The 8,395-nt window shown below is 38.2% G+C and overlaps 1 long non-coding RNA gene across 1 annotated transcript in view; it reads right to left on the bottom strand.

Moving 5' to 3' along the window:
• Positions 1-2,848: 2,848 nt before the first annotated feature.
• The window catches only part of LOC118761809, a 28,070-nt gene continuing 22,523 nt past the window's right edge, over positions 2,849-8,395 (bottom strand). Inside the window, exon 5 of the long non-coding RNA XR_004997653.1 lies at positions 2,849-3,121. This is a non-coding gene — a long non-coding RNA (uncharacterized LOC118761809). The remainder of the gene's footprint in view (positions 3,122-8,395) is intronic.

The following is an 8,395-nucleotide window of genomic DNA, read 5'->3' as shown; positions in this document are numbered from 1 at the left end:
GACTTACCGTTTTTGATTTCTCCTCCATTTTTCCTATTCTTGAATCTTGATGAAGAATCACGATCGTCAGAACGAGAAGAACCCCAAAAGCTATGAGAGAAGAAATGGAATAACGCTGCGAAATATTCCTGGACAGTTGTGCGAAATCCATTCTGGTGACAGTTGTCGGTCGTAAGTGATACTTCGTGTGGCTTCAACAAAAAATCGAGATGCGAGGTTTAAGCTGAAGACCTGTAACTGAATTCCACGTATTTATTGAGCGCACAACAACCCAGCTCTGGCATAGATCTCATCGTAAATTTATGAACCAATGCGATTGGTGGAACTGTAAAAGCGGGTGTGAACTTGTCTGGCAGGTTTAATTATTGGAAAGAGATGGTTTGATATTGTCACACAATAATTAGCAAAATATTTTGATGAATGAGAGACACGTGTAAAGTGAAATGATTCCTGTTTCTGGATATATTATGATATATTTATTTACTAATGTTGTTATTTAATTTTATTTGTTATTCTTGGGAAACTGTTTTAATATTCAGTGTGGGAAGTATTTCGTTCAACCAACAAATACACAGACACATTCACACACACACACTGACACACACTGACACACACACACACACACACACACAAGCACACACTGACACAAACACCAACACACACACACACACACACTGACACACATACACACACTGACATACAAACACACACGTTCACACTGACACACACACACTGACATAAACATACACACACACATACACTGACACACACACTGACACACACTGACACACACGGCCATACACACACACACACTGACACGCACACACACTGACATACACACACACTGAAAAACACATACACATTAAAACACACACACACTGACATACACACACACACACACTGACAAACACACTCACACATACAGACACACGCACACACAGACAACCACACAAACTGACACACACACACACACACACACACACACAGACTGACACACACACTCACACACACTGACACACTGACACACACACACACAAAAACTGACACACACACACACACAGAGAAGAAAGATGCGGACCCGTACGACCGACCGCAGTTACTAATGGGGCACAAGGTTGAAGTCAACTCCTCTAGCGAAGTATTTATCAAAGAGAAATACCGAAGGGAGGTAACTCACGACAGACTCCAGCCTGGCGCTCTAATGGCGTCACTTACTCGTTGTTGTTGACTATGTTTAATTTAAAGCTATAGCTTTAAGTTTGTCCAGAAATTCCCCTCTTCGGTATTTTCTCTTGATAACGACTGAACTGGAACCCGATAGGGAGCAGCACTGGACTGATATGCTGTTTTTGCAGCTTCCTGCACTGAATTTGCGTTTAGAGTTTGAAATATGCCATTAGCACATTTTAACGAACCTAAAAATTGCTTATGCCTAATACTGAGCGCTAATACTGTTCACTGGAAACGCCATGTTGAATGTTTCCATATATTCATTTGTCAATTAGCATTTCGTGCTTTCATATTACTTAATTATTATTCTTTTTCTCTAGCTTTTTCACATCGAGCATTCTTATGGCACGCAATTAATCGGACAAAAAACGTGCTGCCACCCACAGATCCCTCTTTCCACGGATCCTTCGTTTATCTGGCAGCCATTCTACAAACTCCCACATACAAGGAGCAATCATGCTGGGTATAGTGTGAAAGACTCAACATGTTGCACTGATTCCACCTAATGTATATTTTATAAGTCGTCTTCCTTTCCTTACTAAGTCGTTTATGTGTGTTACAGTTATTGTATGCATGTATCTCGAAGCAAGTTCCTCTTCTGCGAGTTTCATAGTTTTATGTTACAGACGGAGATAATTTGTTGAACTTGATGTTTTGTGGTGTTGCTGTAGATTCGATTGATGCTGTGTGTGTGTGTGTGATTTTTGTAGAGAAGCGGGAATATGTGAATGTTGATTGAAAATAGTTAATCGTGGGACGTGTACTTGTACCCTTGTCGAAAGTGTTTCGTGAAAGCTTCAATGTGTTAGTAACCTGATAAGTAGTTAGTTAGTCAACAGTTTGTGGTATTTCTTCAGTGAAGATCAAATATGCTTTATTAGACAATATCCGCGATTGGATTGCAGAGGTTTCATCGCATCGATTATAGTTACAATGATACGTATGGGAGTATTTTTTTTATTAAACCATTAGTGATGTTAGTTATAAGCTTTTATCGTGTTTTTTGAAGATTGATCATGAAAGGGTGATATATTTGTACGGAGGTGTTTCATTTGGGGATTGTTTTCATTTTAAGACGGAATACAACACACATTTAACGAATCATTTTATTTGAACTTTTAAATTTGATAAACTGAACACATAAAATGTATTCTAGAATCATTCCCTGAGGATTACATCGTTCTGTTAAGCTATTTGTCACATTCTATGACGTCTCTGTTGTTTCGTTTTGAATATTTTCTGAAAACTTGTAGCAGCAATTTAATTAACGACATATATTAGTTGGATAAAATACTGCGAAACATAATTACAAGAAACGTATATGTTGCTTTATTATATTATATTTTATGATTCGCCGACATAAATTTTCATATAGAAACGAATGTAAATTTCTATTCAATATTACTGCACACAACACAGGTTAATTCTCGACCATTGACATACGGTGGACATGGCAATGAACCACAAGCAGCCTGAACAATATGCAGCAGAGCTCCATTTCGTTCTGTAACCTGCTGGATCAGCTTCTGGAGCATAGTCCACACACACATATTCAAGTCTGCCCTTATGTACAGAACTCGCGGTCATCAAATATCCCGAATACTCAGCTGTCCAACCAGCGTAACACTTTGTCCTGGCGGGTAACATCATAACAACAGCAGGTTTTCGTGTCAAACAGACAGCACACGGAACGTTGTGATCATGAATTGATTCAGCGTTGGCAAAAGAAAAGAGTTTATTAGTTGGGTAAAAAGTTAGTTCATATTCACTGCCAAAATGTGACCACCTTCTTCAACTTCTGTCGTATAATTGGCCCAAATGGGATCGTTGGGTAGACATAAGAGATTACTTCCGCCACCTGTGTCGCCGTACCATTGTCCACCAGCCACACCTTGAATTAGTAAGAATAAATCAATTAAAAAAGATATTAAGCAAAATTATATACGAAATAACGGAAACATTCATTACAATTTTTCACTTAAAAGAAGTCATGCTTAGTCACGTGTGAACGAATTGTAGTGTATATATGTTAGTGTTTATATGAGTGTAAACTGTGTGTTGCTGAATCGTAACTGTACATATACCTTCTCATATATATAATATATATTATATATATATATATATATCTATATATATATATATATATATATATATAATATATCTAGATATTATATATATATATATGTATATATTATATATATATATATAATATATATAATATATATATATATATATATAGATATTATATATAATGTATGTATATGTATGTTATATATTATCGTAGTAAGCAACGAGGATATCCAAGATAATGCGGCACGATTGTTTTCATGTCAACTCCATTTATATTATAATATATTTTTGTGTAATACGGGTAAGTTTTTGTGGTTACGACGTGGATATTTGTATGTTTGCATGGGGTAGGTGTTTTTTTTCGGTGGGTGTCAATAGATGGAGAAATAAAAGAATATTTCATAACGCATGCACTCGTGTTTATCCGAAATGGAAAAGATGTTCACGTGTGAACGGATATATTTTGATGGTGGAAATTGTAGGAGGTTTGAGTAGGACAATAGGGGAACGACGAGTCAGATGGAGAAGTGGTGGGTAACCGTCGATGAAATGTTGTTTAGTCGATCATACGAGAGTCAGTGGCTAAACCACTCGTTTAGACTCGACAAATCAGCTTACATAGACGTTATGATCACACAACTTTATTTCATCAATAATACACAGAAACGAGTGTGGAGGAAAAATTGTGAGGTTCAGTGATGGCTTAGTGCTTAAGATGAATGGACGGCGGAGTGGGCGACCGATAAAGGATACGTGTATGGTTACAGAGAGCAGATTCAGAGCATTTTTAGGGATTGTGAGGTTGATTGGGGAAGAGGTTGTAGCAGCAGTTTTGAATTGGAAGTGTCGTAATTACCTTACAATATATACTGGATAATTAATGAGGTGATGTTGTGCATGAAAAGAGCAAGGTTTTAGCGATACGACTTCGTGAGGCGGAGAAGAATAGAAGTGCATTCTGTACTCTGTTCTGTTCTCTCACAATATTTTAGTCTCTCTCTATTTTCCTTAATGAATAAAGTCCTTAGCTTTTTCCATCAGTTACAGTATGGTGGCTTGTCCAGTCCTCATTCTACAATTGTGCGTTCATTCATTAATCGTTTACAGTCACTGTCATCAATTCTAATATACTCTATTCAATTTAGCCAACACCTGCGATCATTGGGCACTCTAGTTAATGATAGTCACGTGGCACTTTCAGTCCTGGTCACTCATGTACAATACCACATCCGTAGCCTGTACACTTGATCACCAGTTAGCAGCCTCGGTATTTAATATCCTACAATCCAAAGCTGGTCAGCCAGAAATTCTGGATCGCCATGGTGGATTTTAGTCCAGCTCCTGTCTGTAATTTATCGTAGAGATATCTATATTCTGTGGTTAGACAACATCCTTTTCACTTGGTCCGTAGTAGACAACATACAATATTCTGATTTGACCAAATACCTACAAAGGAGTAAGCAGTCTTGTGTAGTGTCTGTTTAGTCTACAGGTATAGACGTTTGAAACGTGACATATCATAAAAGGATTTGAGAATGTTTATGTCAGACACACCGACAAAGGTGAGTGTGTGTGCATGTGCGTGAGGAGAGGGTGAGAGAGAAAGAGAGGCAACAAAAGAGAGAATGAGAGGTATAAAAAGAGAACAAGAAAAAACAAAAAGAGAATGAGAGGTCAGAAATATAAAGTATCAAACCGTCATATACAAGTTTTTGAATAAGGAGGACAAGTTGTTCTGCCCCACCGGGTATACAATGATCCGAGACCGGTTCTGCGAAATTAAAATGAATAATGTAGTTTAAAAGAAAGAATTGGGGGATCATTTACAAAGTAGGATGTTGGATGGGAAGGAATGATGGATAAGAGAGAAATATAGAATTTAAGAAAGAACGAGTGAATGAAAGTCAGAACGAAAGATGTAATAATAAGAATAAATTGTAAAGACAGAAAAAAGACATTTGTCTGTTGAGCCTGTTGGTGACGTTGATGTCAAAGATTTGAGAGATAATCTAAGAATATCAGAATGTGTATCGGTCTCCGCTATGATAGGATGTGTATGTATGATACGTAAACTTGGGTATGAGTATATATACTTCTCAATAGAATAATGATAAAACGCAATAGAATATATGATAAAATATTCGCCAGGTGCGAATATTCATCGGTCAATTACAAATATCATTTTGGAGCTCGGCGCAAATAGGCCATCATAACTACAATATGAAAATAACAACCATACCGCATCATTTGTCGATTTAGTTAAAAGACATCACATCCGGATCTCGAGTAGAGGAGTCCGTTCGATAAATGTATAGCACACCCCACCCATACCGGTGCCAACCAGCAAGAAGCCTGCAAATTAATCTGGGGTGCGTGGGGGGAGCACATAATTGACGGTCTCAGGACACCAAAGCAGATCAAGAAGGAACAACCTTTAATAATTGAGAATTAAAACGTCAAAATTGTTAGATATAATCTGCCTGTAGATATAATCGGTGTCTCCCTCTACGAAATTTCCTTTCTCCGATAGCGTACAGCTCGATATAGTCTTGATACTCCACTACGCAACTGTGGTGCCAGCAACGTCTGCACAGGTGGGATTAGGATACTCTCAATCCCCAGCTTTCGGATTGTATAATGGAGTGAAACCTACTAGGTGTGAGGGTTCGCCTCTTGAAGCTAAGGCTGAATATGAAAGACCACTGTGGCTGCTGTAAGTATATGCAGCAAACAGCTGGGTCAAATACAAATCCTTCCTAAGCAAATTCACCTCATCTTTAGATATATTTGGGGTATAGTCATTTGTCCCGCAAGGAGACTTCAGTGCACACCTTGGCACTGATAACCGTGAGAAGATTGATTGGAAGGAATGTCGTCAGTGAACTTAATGGAGAGGTCATAGCAGCCTTCAGTGCAGATACACACTCTCCTCTCTATGGTAAAGATATTATTTTAAGACAGGGATATTTATAAGGGTGCCTGATATAGAAATACCTGGTGACAGAGGTTTTGATAGATTTCGGTCCTCTTTCACTCTTTGCTGAACGTTCAGGTAAAAGGAAGGGGAGGGGAGTTGTCACTCGGCACTACCTAAATGTCTAAAAACCTGAAATTCCTACAGTCTTCCGAATACTGGAAATTGGTAAATCCAGTGCGACCTACAGAATACAGTTGGAAGCCGCAGTGGATGCTGGGATCAGAAACAAAAATGTGGAGACATTTGCATCCAAATTGAGAGTGACCCGCCTGAATGAAGTTGGCATCGAAATGGATTCGTGATTGTATTATGTTTTTCGGCAGTTCTTCTTCGTTTGAACGCTTATTTGAGCTAAACTCACTTAAAAGTGATAAAGCTGCTGGTGAAAAGCACGTTCGGCTTGATATTTTAGAAACTTTAAATACAGATGGTATTCTCTGAGTGACCCATGTAGTGCTAGGTGGATGGGAACCCTGGAAAAAACACACAAGGCAATGGTAATATGGGGTGACAATCATAATCTTTTCAAATTGAGACCAAGAGTGTATTCTAATTATAGAAGGTCGACACTAGATGTCAGGAAAAGATATGTAGGGAAATTGTCGCGCCCAAGATTACCGTCCTGGACAAGTACACCCGACCAGAGATTCGTTCAAGACTGATCTTCCAGCAAACATTGAATTATTTCCAAGGTTTTATACGCTGTAAACCACGGAAAGCTCAAGATCACGTGCCCTGGGGCATGTTGCGGATGGTTTACCAGGAAGGTGAGTTTAATGGGTAAATACTGGTTGCCATAAAATACTTATATGGATGTTCAAATGATTGCATTTATGAAGAGGGCTTGGTACAATTATCGACGTAGCACTGCATATATACTCATATACACACAATAAATGGCATAGTAATTAAGTAAAACTTTTATTTAGGAAATTATTGTAAAGTAGAATATATTTTAAAATAAATGCAGGCAAATGTCTTAGCCTACATCTTTGTGGACATATGGATAATAATGTGGAACTAATTCAAAGTTGGTGAAATTATAAATCATTTGTTAATGAGTCACGGGTAAAGACTTTAGCTGTAAAATTAGTTCTTACTTGGACTGTCATCAGTTTATCGTCGAGAGATTTCTTGGAGATGAAACGGTTCTGTGAAAAAATAGAAATAGCATCATATAAATAGAACTTCAGGATATATTTATTATCGTTTCGAACTTAAAACAATGCAATAGATACAACATATTCGGACAGGTATCATTGCCAACACTACCATGTCAACCCTTAGGATCTTCTAGAAGGCGCTTCAATTTAGTCAAACGACTTCTTGAACAATATCAGACAATACAACTCTGCATTTCAAATGACATCGTTTGGTGAATCTAAGAAGATAGATAAACATGAATTTACGCCGACGTCAAAGTTCAAGGGCAAGTCTATCCCCTCATTGGTTCCCTGGTACCCGCAAATGAACAACCACAGTTCTTCCAAATTTAATCTATGAGTGATGTAGGACAACAAACCCGACGTGAAGTGTCAAAATTTCCGGTGATGGGCCGTGTTAGACACAGCGCACACTGCTGCAACGGAGAGTATATCCACTGACAGCTTTTCGGTACGTTCAAAAATCACACAAACCCCACCTCCAATTTTGCATGACAGGTTAGGGCCTGAAACACTCCAAACGGACGCATAGCATGTTGCTTAGTCGAATTAGCCCAGCATTTACTCTACAAATGTTTTGTTGTCAATGTTGCACTTTCCCATATCACCTGTTTCAAAATGACTGCAATATATTATATACCCTTTCCCGTTTTTATCCCCAGCAATACCGGGTATGTCTTCAAGTATACACACACACACGCACACATACACCACCACACACACCCACACAACATATACACACACACATTTCTACACATATATATATATACACACTCACACATGTATATTTATAGTTAAATTTATCTAAACAAGAAAGCACTAAAAAACACAACAATGCGAGGACGTGGAACAAATATAGTATTATTTGACGCTTAGGAAGAAGGAAAGGAGGAGGGTTTAACGTTCGAGCGGAGCTCTTCGTCGGAAACATACGAGGAGGAAGACAGAGGAAAAA

The sequence above is a fragment of the Octopus sinensis genome, unplaced genomic scaffold (assembly GCF_006345805.1).
Source record: "Octopus sinensis unplaced genomic scaffold, ASM634580v1 Contig17615, whole genome shotgun sequence".
Lineage (NCBI taxonomy): Eukaryota > Metazoa > Mollusca > Cephalopoda > Octopoda > Octopodidae > Octopus > Octopus sinensis.
This window is presented reverse-complemented; position numbering and strand designations above follow the sequence as displayed.